At 39.3% G+C, this 22,001-nt stretch overlaps 1 protein-coding gene across 12 annotated transcripts in view; it reads right to left on the bottom strand.

Annotated features, from left to right (window-relative positions):
- The window catches only part of casz1 (castor zinc finger 1), a 232,224-nt gene that overhangs the window by 167,824 nt on the left and 42,399 nt on the right, over positions 1 to 22,001 (bottom strand). For 4 of the 12 annotated variants that reach the window (XM_061834104.1, XM_061834060.1, XM_061834133.1 and 1 more), the window contains exon 3: positions 15,438 to 15,512. The exons of 7 other annotated variants lie outside the window; for them this stretch is intronic. The gene's annotated coding sequence lies outside the window, so the exon portion shown is untranslated. The remainder of the gene's footprint in view (positions 1 to 15,437; positions 15,513 to 22,001) is intronic. One more of the 12 variants, XM_061834069.1, reaches the window with a different exon arrangement.

The raw sequence follows: 22,001 nt of genomic DNA, 5'->3' as shown, positions 1-22,001 counted from the left end.
TTCAGCAAACTAAGGATTTGTATGATTTGGACAATGGACTTTTACAGATACCTGCAGCTGAGGCATTACAGGGTTCCCCCATTATTCACAGGGGTTACATTCCTTACACCCCCGTGAAGGAACCCCAGCATGCTTTTTGGCAAAAGCATTCAATTTCTCCCTCTTAATGTTTGTACTCCATTGGCACCAATTTGTGTGCTGGTTTGCTCTTGGCTTTCATACTATTTAAAGACATAATGCCAGCCAGTGCAATGCGCCTAGTGTTTGATAAATCACATTACGTGTGATAAATTAATAATTTGTATATATTTCTCTCACAATGCACAAAATGAACTGCACAGAAATTTGCCTATACTATATAACAGTATCAAAGAATAGCTGTTAGATTAGCTGTGTACAATTTTGCCCTATCGTCAGGATAATTTGATTTTAATCGCCTTTAGAAAACGTATGTATGTATGTATGTATGTTGTTTGCATGTTCTCCCCTTCCTTACTAAGGGTTTTATCCTGGTTTCCTCCAACATCCCAAAAATATGGTTTCAGGTTCAATGAAGACTTTTTTGTCAATATGTGCCCTATATTTACTAGCAAACAGCCCAGACTATCCTTTGCATCTCACCTATTCTGGGATAGTCTCTAGTTAACCAAGACCCTGATTAGAACAAATGGTACAGTAATTTGTGAAAGTATTTGGCCCCCTTGAACTTTTCAAGCTTTCGCCACATTTCAGGCTTCTAATATAAATATACACAATTCAATTTTTTTGTCAAGAATCAACAACAAGTGGGACACAATCGTGAAGTGGAATGAAATTTCCTGGATATTTTAAACTTTTTTAACAAATATAAACCTGAAAAGTGGAAAGTGCAATATTATTTGGCCCCCTTGCATTAATACTTGGTAGCATCACCTTTTGCTGCAATTACAGCTGCAAGTTGGTTGTGGTATGTCTCAATTGGTTTTGCACATCAAGAGACTGAAATTCTTGCCCATTCTTCTTTGCAAAACAACTCGAGCTCAGTGAGGTTGGATGGAGAGCGTTTGTGAACAGCAGTCTTCAGCTCTGCCGACAGATTCTCAATTGGATTCAGGTCTGGACTTTGAGTTGGCCATTGTAACACCTGGATACGTTTATTTGCCAATCATTCCATTGTAGATTTGGCTATATGTTTTGGATCATTGTCTTGTTGGAAGATAAATCTCCATCCCAGTCTCAGGCTTTTTGCAGAATCCAAAAGCTTTTCTTCCAGAATGGTCCTGTATTTGGTTCCATTTATCTTCCCATCAATTTTAACCATCTTCCCTATCCCTGCTGAAGAAAAGCAGGCCCAAACCATGAGCATGATGAGCTGTGTTGCTTTTACACCAAACATATCATTTTGCGTTATGGCCAAAAATTTCGATTTTGGTTTCATCTGACCAGACCACCTTCCTCCACATGTTAGGTGTGTCTCCCACGTGGCTTGTGGCAAACTTTAAACGAGACTTTTCATGAATATCTTTGAGAAATGGCTTTCTTCTTGCCACTCTTCCATAACGGCCAGATTTGTGCAGTGTACGACTGACTGACTGATGACTGATTGTTGTCAATCTGTTAACTGTTGTCCTATGGACAGACTCTCCCACCTCAGCTGTAGATCTCTGCAGTTCATCCAGAGTGATGATTAGCCTATTGTCTGAAGCTCTGATCAGTCTATTCCTTGTTCGAGGTGAAAGTTTAGAGGGACAGCTGGGTTTTGGTAGATTTGCAGTGGTTTGATACTCCTTCCATTTCAATATGATTGCTTGCACGGTGCTCCTTGAGATGTTTAAAACGTGGGAAATCTTTATGTATCCAAATCCGGCTTTAAACAGTATCTCGGACTTGCCTTATGTGTTCCTTGGTCTTCATGATGCTCTCTGCACTTTAAACAGAACCTTGGCACTATCACAGGGCAGGTGCATTTATACGGAGACTTGATTACACACAGTTGGATTCTATTTATCATCATCAGTCAACATTGGATCATTCAGATATCCTCTCTGAACTTCTGGAGTGAGTTTACTTCACTGAAAGTAAAGGGGCCGAATAATATTGCACGCCCCACTTTTCAGTTTTTTATTTGTTAAAAAAGTATAAAATATCCAATAAATTTTGTTCCACTTCACGATTGTGTCTGCGATTGGCTGGCAACCAGTTCAGGGTGTACCCTGCCTCCTGCCCGTTGACAGCTGGGATAGGCTCCAGCACTCCCACAACCCTTGTGAGAATAAGTGGCTAAGAAAATGGATGGATGGATGGATGGATGGATGGATGGATGGATGGATGGATGGATGGAAATATATATTGCGCGGCTAGAGAACCTGTCTCACAGTTCTGAGAACAGGGGTTCAAATCCCGACCGCACTTGTATGGAGTTTGCATGCATGGGTTTTCTCCAGGCACTCCGGTTTCCTCCCACATCCACATCAAGAACAAGCATTATTTGGAGACTCCAAATTGCCCCTAGGTGTGATTGTGAGTGTCACTTGTTTCTCGCTATGTGCCCTGTGATTGGTTGGCAACCACTTCAGGGTGTATGCCGCCTCCTGCCCAATGTTCGCTGGGATGGGCTCCAACACTCCTGTGAATCCTGTAAGGATAAGCGAGTCTTGATGGATATATTATATATATCACATGCATCACCATTTTACATGCTTAAATGCAAAAAAAAAAAAAACTATGGACAACCGTGTATTACCAAAACAGTAAAAAAAAAAATTTAACTTAATTATCGATTTATAATGAGCACCAGTGCCAAAAACAAGTCCCACAGCAAAGCAAAAAGGCACCTGCTGAATGCTCTCTGCTCATGGGTTGTCATAGCTTAATTAATCTCGGCCTTGGGGTATCATGACTGGTGCATGCTGCTTATATGAAGACCTGAGACAATTATGTTGTTCCACAAAACAGAGGGGCGAGTTCAAACCATATCATGTCATATCAAATCAAGTCATATCATCAGATCAGCATCTATAATAGATGGAGGGTTTATTTTTGTAATGCCACTTTACAGAGCACGTCTGCAAAGGTTTAAAAAAAAAAGTAAAAGAACATGTCGAAAAAAAAAGTGCGGCACACCAAAAACAAAAGTGTGCAACACATTATGTGGTCTTTTGTTCCATCGGGAAAGCACCACTGTATGACTACATTCTAATACGATAATGATATCCATCCATTTTCAACACCACTTATCCTGGTGAGGGTCGTGAGGCGCTGGAGCCTATCCCAATTGACTTCTGGCAAAATAAGGACTACACCCTAAACTGGTTGACAGTCTGTCGCAGGGCAATGATAATGATATACATGACTAATCTTAAAAATGTATATATAATATGATGGATTTTTCTTCCTCATTTGAGAATAATGACCTCCTCACAAGGGTCACGGGAGTGCTGGAGCCTATCCCAGCTACCTTCAGGCAGTAAACCCTGAACTGGTTGCCGGCCATTTGCAAGGGAAATATTAAACAAACAACCATTTGCACTCACAATCACACCTAAGGGAAATTTAGAGTCTCCAGAGTTCCCGGAGAAAACCCAGGCAGGCACGGGGAGAACATGCAAACTCCATACAGGCAGGGCTGGGATTTGAACCCCGGTCCTCAGAACTGTGAGGCCCAAATGGAGGAATGTGTGCCTTTTTGAAACTACTTCATATATGGACACAAACAAAGATGGGTCAATTAGAAGATGTGTGTCATGGTTGAGCTTGCAGGGATTACATTTAAATGTAATGACGATTGGAGCACTCTGACAAATACAATCAAATCATATTGTATTGTAATTGTCACCATAATTTTTGTGACATTTTGCAGTGGGAGTAGTTTAGTAAGTATCATGAACATATTGTATCATCGGCAGTGTTTCGAGATACGCATCACATCAGCCTCAGTGATGGAGAAACACATCCCTAATTCCCACAATACATCATTATCAGCGTAGTCAGGGCTTGCCTCAGAACATTTACACAATGAATACAATTCTCTCACTTTAGTTTAGTTAGTTTAAATGCAGCCCAACACAAATGTTCACAGGTCTCGCTGCATTGCACCGCATGGCACGCATGCCATAAGATGAACTGCTCAAAGGTAATGGAGTGAAAGGAACTTGACACTCCCATTAGGCCTCTACTGGAAAGTGCAGTATTTGATCAGGAGCTGGAAATAGAGAAAAAATGAACTGAAACCAGATCCCACATGACTTATTTTGCGACTGGCTCTCAGCTTTAGGTGTCACTCAGACTTAATAAAGCTTTCAGATTTTCATTTTATAACAGAAAATAGACTGGGCAAAAATAAAATCAGCAGGTTTCGCCCTAATGGAGCAAAGTAATGGCGAGGTGAAACGGACGCAACACATTTTGTCCATAGTAATACTATCAAAATGAAAGCATATTCACTTCTGGAGATTTCAGAGAATCAATTCAAACTGAATATTGGCCTTTTCCGCAGAGATTATTTCATCATGGATCCAACAAATACAGCACTTTGCCAGTAGCTTGTCACCTTGGGTGATACCAACAGTCTTTCTACCCTCTCTAATTACAGTATTCTCTCACCCATACTGAACGTCTACCACCAACCTATAACTCTGATTTTATTTCTGCACTTCATACATTAGAGGTACATTACACACCTTCCACTAAATAGGATGAGTCCACTTTTGCATACAGGTGTTACATTGCAAGGTTAGGTCATTTAGATGGCGATGACCTTTGATTGCTCCATCTTCAGTGAAAATGATCTGGTGATCTCCCCACTGACATCCACACTGATGACCTTGTGCCGTAACACCCACACTGTGGCAGTAAGGCCAAAGCAATTCATGTCAGAGACATTAGGGAAGTATTCCTTGGGGAATCACAAATTATAAGATAAGGGTTCATTTCTCTATTTTAGGGGCAGGGAGAGTTTAGGAATTTGGTCCAGAAATTAAAATGGACTCTTTAAAAGAAAAACAAAAAAAAGTTGTGCTTCTTTTTGTTGCATTTGTTCTCCTGCTGCAGTTCATCATGGTGGATGCTCTGCTTTTAGAGAAGTAATTGGATCAAATAAAGTGAGAGGAAAAACAAAGTCCCAAGTGTTCTGGTCTGCCACTAATTATTCTGAAGAAGACAGATGCTGAATTGTGTATGGCCATCAATGTTAAGACTTTCTGAAACTTTATCATTCATATAAATCATGGATTAAGTATTTCCATGTGGAGAGAAAATGCAATATCTCTTTGGCACGCCGTTTACTCTTGATTTCAAGAAGAAAAGTACAATAGTCTGAGCTACAGAGTGGAAACGTAAAATTGACTGACCCTCGTGTGCTGAGTATGGAGTTGTAAAGTCAAATTTATTTTGTTTGAAACCAAAAAGGATGATTAGTCACGCCATCCATCCATTTTCCAAGCCGGTTATCCTCACCAGGATCGCGGGAATGCTGCAGCCTATCCCAACTATCATCGGGCAGGAGGCGGTGTGCATCCTGAATTGGTCGCCAGCTAATCGCAGGGGAGTTGATTCGTAATGCTCTTATTAAACCTGCATTTGCTATAAATCATGCTTTTTAAATGCATGCATGCTTTGCTCAGACATACTCTTTAGGCAAATAAGTTAAAGCACTCAAGCAGCAATGAGTGTCATGGAGATCACGGACAAGGCAATGCTGGTGGCGGAGGTCAGGCCACCATCCAGCAGGATGGTAGAGTTTCCAGTCACCCCTAACGACCATCACAACGGCATGTTCTGGAACAGACAGGTCTGATCGCACAACAGATGGAACTAATGATACGAGACAAAAGAGATCATCTCACTGTAGTCCTCTACGAAACCACAAAGAGAAGCTCAGAAGTTTGAGTGATGAGATCGCAAGGACTGGATAAGCAGTGTTTTTTATGTTGTTGTTGTCAGGTGTTTTTTTTAAATAAGAAAAGGCATTTAAAGTTTTATCATAGACTGGCATGGAATAAAATGCTCCAAAAGGGATTAGCATTTACAGTGTGCTAGAGACCACATTACAGTACAGTTGTCTTTTTTTTTTTTTAATTTTAAGACATTTAATTAAAGATGAATGAAAATTGGTGGCACAGCTGTAGAGCATTGGCCTCACAGTTCTGAGGACTCGGGTTCAAATCCCGGCCCTGCCTGTGTATAGTTTGCAAGTTCTCCTCATGCCTGCGTGCGTTCCCTCCAGGCACTCCGGTTTCCTCCCACATCCCAAAAACATTCAACATTAATTGGACACTCTAAATTACCCCTATGTGTGATTGTGAGTGTGACTGGTTGCTTGTCTATATGAGCCCTGTGATTAGCTGAAATCCACTTTAGGGTGTACCACGCCTCCTGCCCAATGACTGTTGGAATTGGCTCCAGCACTCATGCGACCCTGATGACGATAAGCGGCTTAGAAAATGGATGGATGGATGGATGGATGGATGGATGGATGGATGGATGGATGGATGGATGGATGGATGGATGGATGGATGGATGGATGGATGGATGGATGGATGGGTGAAAATTGACCAGTGATGTCATGGAAAATGTAAAATTTACTTTACTACCAAATTACTACAAATGGGTGGTCATGGATGACAATGCATTGCAACAGGCATATAATTATAATACAAGATTGTTTTTGTATTATTACATCATCAAAATGAAAAACAGATGCAATGTTGAGCAAAATTTGAACATCATCCAACTCATATGGCATGGGCTGGCAACTAAGTTTGGCCCTGGGGCAAATTTTTCAATCGCAGGTCGAAGCTACATTTTCATAAGGAAAACCCCGTTTTTCTTTTCTTAAAAAAGGAAATTTGTCAGCCTATTAGTGACGCTCCCTATTTTCATGTGAAATCTTGATGCTTGTTTGTTCTTTACGTTGGGATGACGTGTCAACTTTAGATCGCAAGCAAGTAACCTCGCAAAATATCAAATGTCATAAGTTAATGCAGCAGATATGTTACTACAAAAACTCAAAACATTTGCATATTTTGTATATATTTAAATGTGAATCAACTCTCCCATTATTTGTACCAATAAGATAAATTTAAAGGGTTTTATGCCCTTTTTATGTCACAAATAAGACCGAATTGACTTTTCTAAAAATCTGTAATTTGTGACCAAAACCTTGACTCTCTGATAGAAAATACACGTTTCTCATTAGATGAGATGAAAATGTAATATTGAAACATGACATTTTCAGATTTCTCAGTGGCAGCGTCCACATGAGCCACCTCACTGTTGACGGAGTGCAAACTAATAATTAGATTTATATTACACTTCACAAAACGCAAGAAAAGTTCATCACTTCATCCTATTTGTGTTTAGAAATTCCAAGACAACTAATCCAATCTGCAGGTTGCAGCCAAGATGTGGTCTATGGTTTTGCACTTTTCCTTCCAATTTTAGATTTTAAAAGGCCCTACTTTTTCCGACACTAACTTCCATATTTTTCTGTTAGAAAACAAAAGAATACTTTGTGAAATGTGAGTATATAGATGTGTATCAATCTGATTATTTATTTACAGAAGAGGTAGGTAACGTAGGTCCTGCAAAAAAGACCAAACCCAGATTATTTTTCCACTGCATGACTCACAACACTCAAATTAGAGATGTCAAACAATTTCACAAAGTCTAAATTTAGCTTCTTTATCTACAAGTAAATGCTGCTCTGGACTCCAGCAAATAGATTTTCTAGTTTGACAATGGTAATAACCACTGGTATGACAATAAAATATTTTTTTACCATTACATATATTCAATGTATTTTCTGTGTGAATGGTAACACTGTACTCTTTGTCTTCGTTGATTAGATGGTGGCATAAAATCATCGCATGGTATCATTCAAAACATCAACTGTGAAGTGTTGAGTCTGTATTTTTCAGTTCTTGTGCCAGGAAGTGTCTCAAGGCATTAATGATCCATTTTGTTTTCTTTGCGCTAATTTCATGCTTCTCATCTGCAAGTTGATTTAAATCTTACGGAGTTAACTGAGCCACTGCTGTCTCTTCATTTTTTCCTCAATTGCTCAGCAGCATCCCAGTCATCAAAGGTTTTGTAATCACCAAATAAAGTAAATGATTAAAGCACTCATGATTGTTTGAAATTTTTGATAATTTCTCTCCCCATATTATTGCACATTTACATATCAGAAAATCTGACTGTCAGGTGCCATGTTTGCTCGTATAATTTAGCAGCTAACAGTGTTACGCATTTATTTGAAATAGTGTAATGTTTTTACTTGAGGCATCCAAAGGCGGCGCTGTGAGCAACTAATTAGAATGTTGGCCTCACAGTTACTGGGACAGAGGTTCGAATCCCAGGCCGCCTGTGTGGAGTTTGCATGTTCTCCCATGCCTGCATGGGTTTTTTTCCCAGGTACTCCGGTGACTTCCCACATCTTAAAAATGTGCATTAATTGGAGACTCAAAATTGCCCCTGGGTGAGATTGTGAGTGCGACTGTTGTCTGTCTGCATGTGCCCTGTGATGCAGGGTGTACCCTGCCGCCTGCCTGATGATACAGTGAAGAAAATAAGCATTTGAACACCCTGCTATATTGCAAGATCTCCCACTTAGAAATCATGGAGGGGTCGGAAATTTTCATCGTAGGTGCATATCCACTGTGAGAGAGATAATCTAAAAACAAAAATTCAGAAATCACAATGTATGATTTTTTAAAGAATTTATTTGTGTGATACAGCTGCAAATAAGTATTTGAACACCTGTCTATCAATTACAATTCTGACCCTCAAAGATCTGTTAGTCCATCTTTAAAAGTCCACCTCCACTCCATGTATTATCCTGAATCAGATACACCTGTCTGAGGTCATTAGCTGCATAAAGACATCTGTCACCCCATACAATCAGTAAGACTCAAACTTGTAACATGGCCAAGACCAAAGAGCTGTCCAAACACACAACCATTGTAGCTACTCTTCCAAGTGTCTTGGAAAAAAACACAGCTCGATCCATATTTTTTTCAATATTCATATTTTTTGTTTTCGAAAACAGCTGTTGAAATATTTCTACAATTGTCCAGACCCGGAAATTTATTAAATCAAAGGCCATACTTTTCCATTCTTGCACAGGAATTCTGGGAGCTGTGCGGAATACAAGGACAACGTCTTTGTGAAGCCAAGTACCGCGGGTGCCGGATGTAAACCAGCCTTTGTTATGCCCCTTGGAAGCCAGAACGAGAGGCACTTCTCGTCCGATCAATTGCAAAGCAACAGGTTGCGTTCAAAGTGACAATGATGTGTGTGGCAATTCACATTGTCACTCCTATTTTTATTTTATTTGGCCAATTAATTATGCAAACAGCTACAGCCGGCGTAGCCGCCTTTTGTAGAGCTGACTTCTAGATGGGGTGATTTGGAGTTCTAACTAAACAATTTTTTGGGTTAATTCTGAACTCTGATAAATCGGGATACGCCAAATTGGGGTTCCATTGTATACTTATTCCCCTTTTCCTGACAGAAAAGCCTTAAGTCTGTTGGTATGAAAAATGGCAAACAAGCCAGAGTTGCATATATGCACCGTGCTTTGGGTTGGCTTGTATCAGCGTTGTAAGCAAACTGCCGGGTCCTGAAGTGACGAAAACCAAATCAAATTTGATCGGAGGAAATTTGCATATCCTGAGGGATAGGATTAGATTTAGAGGTCATCTCTTATGAGCCAGTCCTCTGCAGAGAGCGCGGTAATGTTTCTTTGTCAAGCACATTCAATCGAGAGTAGTCTGTTTTCCGAGTCAGACAGTCACTGAGATGAAGAGCAGCGCTCTAAACTGTGTGAACAGAGAGGAGAGGCTAACACCTTGGGATAGGATTTAACCAGGATACCGCCTCATTCCATGCCCATCCACAGTTGAAGAGGATCCCTGGGAAAAGCACAGCTCTGACACAGACATAAACAGGCCTGTATTAGAGTCAGGTTAGCCAAGATAACCCTATCAGCACGATCCCCACGGGCACCAAATGCAGGCCTTACTGGCAAGTAAAGCTACAGTTCCTTTACTCCTTGGCACATTAGCTCTTAGATTACAATGACCTTCATTATATCAGTGAACCTTATTACAACACGTGCAAGGCATCGCTCCCTTGGGTGAAGTGCAGTGGGGGAAAGCATCAAGGAAAGGAATGTGAATCACTAGAGTGCATAGAGTTGAGACTACCACAGCCCAAACTTGAAGTGTAAAGTATCATTTATACCTGTCAAACAAAGTTTGCAAATGAAATCCCTTTAAGGGGTTTGTAACCAAACAGCTGGAGTTGCCTGGACTCATTCACTCTTTTGAGACCTAGTGTCAAGGATTTCAGAATCATATCAACAGATTTTTAGTTTCTGAACTTTAGGGACAATGAAAAAAACTACACTGCGTTTCAAATCATAATCTAAGTAAATTGTAGTTTTTTTCAGTAATTTCCCCATGGAGTCACTGCAAATGAGAGCAAACATATTTTTAAAAATATCAACTGTGAAAGAATAATTGCAATGATATAGAACAAACCTCCCAAATAAAGGGTTATTATGTTAAAATGTAACTGCCTTCTTAAAATGTTTTTCAATGAAATGAATGAATGAATGAAATTATTTGAAGACTCTAAATTGGCTGTTTAGACAAATTGGCTGTTTGTCTCTATTGGCCCTGCGATTGGCTGGCAACCAGTTCAGGGTGTACCCTGCCTCCTGCCCGTTGACAGCTGGGATAGGCTCCAGCACTCCCACAACCCTTGTGAGAATAAGTGGCTAAAAAAATGGATGGATGGATGGATGGATGGATGGATGGATGGATGGATGGATGGATGGAAATATATATTGCGCGGCTAGAGAACCTGTCTCACAGTTCTGAGGACAGGGGTTCAAATCCCGACCGCACTTGTATGGAGTTTGCATGCATGGGTTTTCTCCAGGCACTCTGCTTTCCTCCCACATCCACATCAAGAACAAGCATTATTTGGAGACTCCAAATTGCCCCTAGGTGTGATTGTGAGTGTCACTTGTTTCTCGCTATGTGCCCTGTGATTGGTTGGCAACCAGATCAGGGTGTATGCCGCCTCCTGCCCAATTTTCGCTGGGATGGGCTCCAACACTCCTGTGACTCCTGTAAGGATAAGCGAGTCTTGATGGATGTATTATATATATCACATGCATCACCAGTTTACATGCTTAAATGCAAAAAAAAAAAAACTATGGACAACCGTGTATTACCAAAACTAAAAAAAAAATGTAACTTAATTATCGATTTATAATGAGCACCAGTGCCAAAAACAAGTCCCACAGCAAAGCAAAAAGCCACCTGCTGAATGCTCTCTGCTCATGGGTTGTCATAGCTTAATTAATCTCGGCCTTGGGGTATCATGACTGGTGCATGCTGCTTATATGAAGGCCTGAGACAATTATGTTGTTCCACAAAACAGAGGGGCGAGTTCAAACCATAGCAGAAACAACCAGTACTTTACATAAGAGGCCACCACATTTTGGCTTTGATGAAAGAAAAGTCACAGACCTTATAATTTGTTCTAAATGAGATATTTTATTATACACATTATTTGATATCTTTGTGATATCCATCCACAGTAAATGCTTATGATCTTGTACAGTGAGTGTTATAAGGAAGAGACGTATAATGGAAAAGAAGGGTGTGGTGGGAAATCAACTCCAAGTACACAAATCTCAAATCTTTGAAGCAGTGATTTTCAAACAGAGTGTCATGGCACACTAGTGTGCCCTCACATTCACACCTATGGGCAATTTAGAGTTTTCAATTAATCTACCATGCATGTTTTGGGGGTGTGGGAGGAAACCGGCGTGCCTAGAGAAATCCCACGCAGGCAGGGAAAGAACATGCAAACTTCACACATGGGGGCCTTGAACCTCGTCCTCAGAACTGTTAGGCAAATGTGCTAACCATTCGGGCATCATTTGGTTCCATCCATTAAAGAATATAATAATAACAATTACTAGCACAGTGTGAAGTTACTTTCATACCAAAGTGCTGAGTTTCGGTACATATGCTTCAAAATAAAAGGCTAGGAGCTTAAAACGGGAAGTCAAGTTAATATTTCCACATATAAACCATTTCACTTGATAAAACAGTTCCAAATAACGATTTTAACACAGCTGTAGTTAACTTTTATCCAAAACATTAATTAATATTAAGTCAATTGAGTTAGATCCACAGACATTGCCTTTTAGTCCATAGGTTTGATATTGATACTTGTTATAAAGAACTCCAAGTCAAATGTTCACCTTAAGTTACGCTGCAGGCTGCTAAGAAAATGGTTGTTCATGATATGGATACCTTTTATTTAAACCATGCAAACCTTTTGGGCCCTGACCCCTAAAAGAATAAAAATGAGAACCATTTCAAGCCACAAGCAAAATAAGGAACCGTAATCTGGACCAGAATTGCTCAAATTTAAACATTGCCTAACCCTTGTAGCTTTTATCATCAAGTGTGAAATTACACAATAAGGTAATTATTTGTGAGCTCCTTAAAGGGGCACTGTCATGAAATGCATGATTTTTAGTACATTATTGATGAAAAAAACAGCATCCGACATGGACCCATGCGTTTTTTCAAACCACAAAATATCATTTTGATGTATACAGCTTTTTGTAACTCCCGCCATGAAATTCCTTTAGAGGGATTTGTTTTCGAGAAGAAGCAGGAAGTGAAGTACGGGGCTGGAGCACCCTCAAGCGGACTCGATTGTTTCTATTAATTTTACCTGTCGCCATGGTGGCTCATCTCCGCCGCGGAAGTGGCTGTTTATCACCGTCGTGCGGAGGTGGTTTGGCCATGATCCGCATATCATCTAAATATGGCTCGAAACAATAGGGTAATATTGCCCCGGACTCCTGACCCAATTGTGAGATGTTCTGTGTGTCTGAAGGGGCGTGTCCCACAGGAGTGGCCACAGCGTGTTTTCAATGGCGAATGTCCAGGGTGACGTCACGGACAGTAAATGCAGCCAATATGGAGACCACTTGGATGTCGAGTGAGACTTCCACAACTTTGACGCGCTCTCCGCTCATATTTATTTTTTCATGTAGACATTGAAGTGAATAATGTTATATGTATTTTTCATTTCAATATCTATTTTAGAATGTTTATAGGGATGACACTTGATCTTTAAGTTTGTTCACCAATGAATGGCTTGAAAATAACAACCAATAACTCACCAAATTTGGGTGAATTTTATCAGAGGGGGAGTAACACCTACAGTACAATCCCACAAGTCACTTTTGCCAGGTTGACTCTGATACACAGAGCCACACCTACAGCCAAAAAGTTATGATTTGACATTGTTTAATATTTATTTGTACATACATGAGATGATATATATTAGCATGAAGCCTAAACATTGGATTTAGTCATCTTTGGTAGCTCAAGACATCTTGATTAAAAGAAAAAGATGTGTACAGTAGCGCTCAAAATACTAGCAGTTCAATGTAACTAACCAGATTAATCCACACTTTCAGTATTTTTTTTTTATATTATTGATAGATGTCAAACAAGATACCAGTAGGTGTAGTAGATTTTCAGAAAACCAACAATACCCAGCATTCATGATATACACTTTCTTGAGGCTGTGCAAGTGGGCAGTTTGTTGAAAGGTATGTTTAAAAAATAGTCTGCCAATGACTTTACAAACTCAAAACTATTTTGTACAAACTTCTTTTGTTTCTAGGAGTTACCAATCCTTTGAATCACTGAACTAATACAGTATTTAGTTGTATGACCACAGTTTTTTTTTTTTTTTTATATCTGCTTTACATCTGTGTGGCATGGAGTCAACCAACTTGTGGCACCTTTCAGCTGCTATTCTACATTAAGATTCCTTAACGACTTGGTTTTGCTTCAGAAACAGCATTTTTGATGTTACCCTACAAGTTCTCAATTGGATCAAGGTCCTGGGATTGGGATGGCCGCTCCATAACATTAACTTTGTTGGTTTCGAACCAAGACTTTGCATGTTTATGAGTGCATTTGGGGAGATTGTCTTGTTGAAACACCCATTTCAAGGGCATGTCCTTTCCACCAAAAGCCAACCTGACCTCTTGAAGTATTTCGACATATGCCGACTGATCCATTATCCATGGTATGCAATAAATAGGCCCAACATCATAGTAGGAGAAACATGCCTGTATCATGATCCTTGCACCACCATGCTTCACTGTGTACTGTGGCTTGAATTCAGAGTTTGGGGGTCGTCTCACAAACTGTCTGCGGCCCCTCGATCCAAAACGAACAATTTTACTCCATCAGTCCACAAAATATTTCTTCCATTTCTCCATAGCCCAGGTAATGTGTTCTTTGGCAAATGGTAGCCTCTTCTGCACATGCCTTTTTTTCTTTTAAACAGACGGACTTTGCAGGGGATTCTTGGAAATAGATTAGCTTCACACAAACGTTTTCTCACTGTCACAGTACTTCCAGGTAACTCCAGACTGTCTTTGATCATCCTGGAGCTGATCATTGCCTGAGCCTTCGCCATTCTGGTTATTCTGTGACCCATTTCGATCCTTGTCTTCGTTTTTTGCCATGTGTCTCTGGTTTGCTCTCCATTTCAAGGTATTAGAGATCATTTTATCTGAACAGTCTATAATTTTTTCTCCCCTTTATAAGAGTTCCCCTTTCCAATTACTTTTGGTCAAAGTACGCTGTTGTTCTGAACAATGTGTTGAACGACCCATTTTCCTCAGCCTTTAAAGGAGAAATGCATGTTCAACATGGTGCTGGCTTTTCCTTAAAATAAGGGCCACGTCACACCTGTTTTTCACAAAATTGATGACCACACTGATTGAATGCCACAGTTCTATTTTTTTAAATACCCCCCTTTCAACATATTGCCCAATTGCTCAGCCTTAAGGGTTTGTATATCATGAATGCTGGGCCTTGTTGGTTTTCTGAGAATCTACTGCGCCAACTTGTTTGACATGTAACAATAAAAAAACATACTGAAATTAATATGGTTCGACTGCTTTTATTTTGAACACTACTATAGACAATATTTCTCCAGTTGCCTTGCTTGGCTCTCTGCCATAGGGTGCCGCCATTCACCTGATCCAAAAGGAAGTACTTTGGGCTATTTTACCAAATGTGGAAGTTGGTTGCACATAACCCCTATCAAACAGCAACACAATTGTGCTAGAGAAAATGCTAAGTTGCCAGTAACTTTGGGAAACCACTAGTTACGTTGGCTGGTGAGCAAAAAAGTTAACGTCAACTTCTGCATCCATGTCATGGCAGCTCGGGTTTTACTTCCTTACAAGCAACAGACAGATTACATGCAAAGATAAGAAGAGCTGCAGTGCTTTTTGCTGCATACAGATTACAATTACCTTCTGATCACATGCCAAAGGGCAAATGCTGTATTGTCAGAGACAGACTCATTTGTGGAAAAAACATTTCGTTGCCTACTTTTGAAGATTCTGCTAAAGGAGAATTTGCTGACTCTATCACCTGCAGTCCAATCCTGATGTTGCCCTCTGATATCTGTTGATAAATGTAAAGAACTCCTTATTATCAATGTAGCTTTTTAGAAATTAGGCCATTTCAAAGCATGTAAATGGAAAAAGGTCAATGTATTATTCAAATGTTACGTATATTGTCAAAAGAATTCACAGGAGGCAAAATCATCATGAAATCATTGATCCCATATTATGAAGCCATGCCATATGTGCTATATCAATTCAGTATGTTTATTGGAAATTATAGTTCTGATACAACAGTTTGAGTCACAAAATATAAAACTAAAATATTCTGAGGTGCTTTTGGTATGCTTGTTAGTTCACAAAAATTATTTCTACCTGAAAACAAAGAACAATTAAAACCATGAAGCTATTTTCAAAAGCCACTCAGAAGTTTACCTTGTGTTGCATACCACACACAACCAGATCACAGATATTCAGGCATGCAAAGAAAGATTCAGAGGTCTGCAATGAGTGCTGCACCACTTAAGATGGGGTGGTTGTTCCTTGCCCAAGCGAACAGTACCCACCAAGTTGAGAATTTGCTGTTTTGTCCATATTATAACTTGAACCCCTGTCCTATGACTCTAAAGCCTAAACACTGAACTCATTCTCTGCCAATGCTGTTCAAAGATGTCATTCAGAATCCATCTATTCCCTCCCAATGCAGTCTAAGGACGTCAATGGTGTTTTTTTTTTTTTTTCCCCCACGAGGATGCTTGGTTGGAGTTTGAAAGTGTATATAAGTCTGGATGCATACAAACTTTGTTCCTGGATCTGTTCTCATCAGGAATAAATCCCACATAGTGATGGTTTTGACGGCTCGTGAACACAGAAGCTTTCGGCCACATGTTAACCTTTGTCGGAATCCATCGATCTTTTCAGCTACTATTCAATACAAATACCAATATTTAAATAAATGACCCCTGGTTTTACACAAACTCGCATTCATTAACTATGATTGAAAAAGAGATGACGGTTAACACCTTGTCAACACGGAAGTGTGTTTGGCCACATGTTAACCTTTGCCGGAATCCATCGATCTTTTCAGCTAGTATTCAATACAAATACCAGTATTTAAATAAATGACCCCTGGTTTTACACAAACTTTCATTCATTAACTATGGTTGAAGGTTGAAGGAGTCGTCTCCACGGAACGTACACAGAAGCGATTGCGGCCACACTTAACCTCTGTAAACCTCTGCGACAGGTTTTTTTAATACGCATTGTTCTCAAATGAGCCAATTTGGGATTATAAATACAGTACTGCTTGGTAATTTGAGATTGAGAAGAATAATTCCAACCTGAAATAAAGCGATTGCTACACAGGCCTGTGTGTATTTTGGTTGGGCACCATCCTTCACGTTTAATTGCTGAAATTCATTGATATTTTCTGGTCTTTTCCCCTGGTATTCCATAGAATGATCTCTTTGAATATCTGTCTCATTTGTTGTGACAACCAACAGCACAACAGGTCTCGGGTATTGTAAATATTTTCCTCCGGTACAATGTCTCTCACAATGTCGAGCAGCTCTGTTTGACCGGTAATATGGCGCCGTAACATGCACGAGCTCTATATTTATTTCACTGCTAAGTACTAAAGAACGGTATAAGATCGAGACAAACCTTTAATTCTCAAGAAAGAAGATATTACGATCTTTATTTTGGTGGTTTTGGTGTTTAGATTGACATAGTATACATTATTCTGTGGGACTTTGAAAATTAGTGAATTTGCTTGAAAATGGAGTTCCCTGGTCAGCAAACGGCAGATAGTGAATGAGTTAATGACTATGCTACTGTTGGCCCAAAACCCAAAAAAAGGAAGTATTTTGTTCACAGAATAATGTAATTCATGAAATTGAATTTATGTTCAAACTCAAAAGGGGGGTAAAAAATTGAATTCTGATGACTGCTAATTAACACATTTGAATTACCATGATTAGGTAAATGAGTCTTCATCAAATTAAATAATTACTATTGCTTATTACATTTTCAATTAAGTCACTATCATAATGCCTTAATTATTAAATGTTATGTATGCCATTCACAGTGTTGCTCACACGTGCTTTGTGGTGAAGCTGTTGGTGTGGATGATGACAATATAGAAAAAAGTAATATTAACGAGCAAATATCAAAAGTCCCACTCTAATATAATGAAACCAGTAGCTGCTGTGTGTCTCCCTCTTTATAGGTGTGGCATACTGTATATTCATGGGGTAGTATTACAAATTTGTGAGCATAATGAATAAATAAAATGTGATTCTGGCCCATGTCATGCCTTCTATTTGCAAAATTACATGAAAGTGCTCAAGATAGTTGCGCAGTCGATGTGCTGAAGCCTATGTGGGCTTTCCACATCCTGTTCTGAATCCAAAAATCCTCAAAATGCTGCTGCCATTTCTCCTATTTCTTAATTGCGTTGTTCAACGATGTTGCTGAGGAATAATTCTTAAGTAAAGGTACGATGAATTAGTTTCATATGTCCCACCCTCCTGCTCTTTAATCCAAACATCTGTGGTAAACATAAAACCAGGTGAGGTCTGACATACCAAGGCAATGCACAGAGAGAGCTCTTCAATACCAATGAGGCTGCTACAACCAACTTGCCTGACGCTTGTTCCCATGTTATAATTTCTGCATTTTTGTTTTCTTGGCTTTCTTCCTTGTCCTTTTTTTAAAATAATATTTGATTGTGATCCAGCAGCTCAGGGGGGAATCAGTGTAGCATTTACACTGTGTGTGTGTGTGTGTGTGTGTGTGTGTGTGTGTTGTGTGTGTGTGTGTGTGTGTGTGTGTGTGTGTGTGTGTCTGTGGAGACAGGACACTGCTGATCTCGACATTCCTCCCAATCAGGTCTCAAATAATAATTCCATTTATTTCCAATAATATTTCAATTTATTTCTAATTTAGCAACAGCAAACTAAAAAAAAAAAAAAAATCGCTATCAGAGTGTAATTGTAATGTGCAATACAAAAGAAACAAAGAACAAATAAAAATTTCATCTCCAAAAACGCCAGTGCTACCAAAAAAAAAAGTTTACGAACCACTGAGCTAGACAAAGTGGCTGAGCAGAGGGAAACCTGGAATTCCCTACTAAAGCTACTGGCCTGTGACCCTACCTGTGATAAGACGAAGAAGATGGATGGATGGATGGATGGATGGATGGATGGATGGATGGATGGATGGATGGATGGATGGATGCTAATATTAGTCTACATTAACATTGATGTCAATTTCACTTAGAACAATCTTTTATTTCCTTGTCTTCCTTTTGAACTGAAGGGGATGGGCAACTCTCCTGAACTATTCTGCACTCTTATTTCAGTGTTGCACTAAACGTACTAAACCTGCTGCACATTAGAGTTACCATCATGGGAGTGTTTGTGAATGTAGCTCAACTTCACATTGCTGATTATATGTTGTCGTTTTTTAGACAGCAAACTAATCACAAAATACATGTTTGTAATAGTTTCCAGGTGTTTTAATAGCGTGTCTGAAACGTCGTAAAAGTACTCCAAAGGTCAGGAATGAAACTTGAAATACGTAATTTCTTGTCTTACTGAAATTTGTGTTTTGAGAGGCATTCCAGAATTCCAGAATACATGTTAAGAATATAAATTAGCCTAACTTACTTAGTCAAAGCAGTCAAGTTGAACTGAAGCATCTTAACCATTACCAGTCGATTAGGTATAAATATAATGACAGAGGGTCAAAACATCCCAAATGTTTATTAAACAGTCAAATGGGGGTGTAAAAAAAAATCCTGTATGTTATGCAAACAGTTTTAATACTATAAACAAAGTTTAAAGACAAATGGTTCAGCTCTGGTCAAAAAGTGAGCAAGAAGTTTTTTTGTGAGTGCACGTGCAAGAGTGTGCATGTGTCTGTGCGTGCGTGTGTGCACGTGACATGCATGTGTGCGTGCATGTGTGTCCCTGGCAAAGAACTCTAAAAACATTGGTTTCACAGTCTCACACCTCTGAGAGTGCATGAAGGAAAAAAAGAAAGCTTCATTCATTGCATCTTTTCAGATAGGGCTTATTTTGAAAAAGAAAATATCTAGATCGTTACGTAAAAAACTGGTTTTGATACGTTATGGCATGACTGTTTTTCAATACATTTTTCACACATGACTTCACGACTGGCAAAAGAATGTACACACCCATGGAACAGATACTTCAGCCAAAAATGCTAACAAAACGCAAAAAGAAGAGTATTTCACAAGTGAATGAGCCATGTTATTTCCAGTATTTGCTTCACAAAAGGTATTTTCTATTACAGCACTGACAAAATTATATACTGTAGAAATGATCAAAATATGATCTAATTAACTTGATGAGGAAAAGCAGACTGAAATAATGACAGCATTAGTATTGACTTAAAATACAGTATACTGCATTGAATTTTAATATACTCAATGGCCGGCAAATCTGCAACTACCTTGAATTGTTTCAACTATTTTCAAGTGAAATGAAACAGAAAGGCAAAAAGGAAACATCATGCCCCTGTTATTACAATATCACTGGATGTTTTGCAGCTGTTTTTTAAGGTGATATTTTCACAAGGCACACTTAGCAGAATAGACAGTAAGGCAGTAAACACAATCTGGAGCCAAGTTACTTGCTAAAGCCTTGTCAGAACATGTGAACTCGGGAAGGTTCTGAAAAAGTGCATATTTTGATGCTCATGATAAAAACAGTGATCAAAAGAAGCTAAAATATGTTAACTGTTGAGTGGCTGACTGTTGAGACCCGAGGGATGATTTTTTTTTTTTCACAAAATTCTAATCCATTAATTTGTTAGAATTAAATGCCATATTTTGCTGTGGAAACATACATCAATATTTTAAATATGAGTGAAAAAATGTGTTATATATGCATTCCATTTTTAGGAAACAATAAGAGGGTGAAGGGAAAAGACAAGCCAAGACACACAGTTGCAGTGGTGATGGTGTGCAGTTTATTTTGGAAAAACTTTGAAATGATTGGAAGGACAGACTTACTAAATTACCTTTAAAGGAATTGAGTCACCCAAGGAAAAATCAAAGTGAGATTACAGAACAGCATCCATAAGGTCGCAGTAGAAAAAAAAAAGAAAATCGGAACCTGAGTGGTGAGATTTTCTGAGGTTTTCACAAGGTTTTCTGTTGCCTTTGGGCATGCGAGATAAATATATTGTAGAGTATATAAACACTTGGCTGTCACGCAACGTGACTTGTGCAAAAAGGCATCCACTGTACAGGCTCACAATTATACCAGACAAATGTTTTTCTTTTGTAGTATTTGAGAACAGAATATCTTCTTTCTTTCCCTCAAAAAGACAAAAGCAGTATGGTAAAGGAGCAGGGCCCTTGTAAAAGTGTTCATGTGTTTTCAGGGTTATAAAATTAGCAATTTTGACATCTGGTATACAACCATCAAACTGCTCATATACCATATTGTGTTCCTTGATTTTATGTTTGTTCTACTGAATTGTTGCTGGAAAATAAAACCTAACTGACTAGTTTGAATGAGTGTGTGTTTGTGTTTCAGTGTGTGGAAATGAAAATATTCACTAAGGCACTTTTTGAAGGCTCATCTGACTTGTGAGGACAAGATGATATCGTAGTACAGATATTTGAATTTAGTGTTCAACTCAATCACTTCAAATGGACTTTTCACAAATGAAGTTGAGAGATCAAGCTTACGCCATCTGAGATGAAGATAAGGTTAAAGGGGAATTCCGGTGGTTTGGATTAACAATGTCTCCAATAGGTCATGTCCTACAGTATGTACTTTATCTTGAAAATGGGATGTTTATCCTCTCTCATTTAATGGTGTTTTGAGCAGTGCCGCCATTTTGTTGAGTCACATGACCGATGTGCCCGGATGTGACATATTACGGCCCACAACAAAGGCTCGCTTACGTCGAAACACAGTTATGGTCAGCGCTGATTTCTCGGATTTATCCTCATCTGATGAAGAAATAGCAGTGTCGGTTGATCAGGAAGACAGAGGAATACTACAGATTTGAACCTGTGGCTGTAAATGTAGAAATTTCGGATGGTTCTTCAGACGGGCTCGCTCGTGGCCGGCTGCCCAGTGCCGGAGCTCACTCGTCAGACTCCGCGTCGTTCCTATCCAAAGAACCATCTGAATATTCAACATTATTTGCAGCCGCAGGTTCAAATCTGTATGCACATATTCCTCCGTCTTCCCGATCAACTGATGCTGCTCTTTGTTCATCAGATGAGGATAAATCAGAGAAATCAGCACCGGCCATTATTGTGTCCCAACGTAAGCGAGACTTTGTTTGGGCACGTTACACGTCACATCCTCACACGTAGGTCATGTGACCCGTCAAAATGGCGGCGCCCAAGAAAATTTGTAATTTCCCATAAAAATCTTCTCAAGACACCATTAAATGAGAGAGGATTAACATCACATTTTTAAGATACAGTACATATGACATGACCTGTTGGACACATTGTTAAACCAAACTACCGGAATTCCCCTTCAAGTTCAATGCATTAATG

Source organism: Syngnathoides biaculeatus, chromosome 2 (genome assembly GCF_019802595.1).
Source record: "Syngnathoides biaculeatus isolate LvHL_M chromosome 2, ASM1980259v1, whole genome shotgun sequence".
Taxonomy (NCBI): Eukaryota; Metazoa; Chordata; class Actinopteri; order Syngnathiformes; family Syngnathidae; genus Syngnathoides; species Syngnathoides biaculeatus.
Note: the sequence above shows the minus strand (reverse complement) of the source record. Positions and strands in the feature narration are given on the sequence as shown.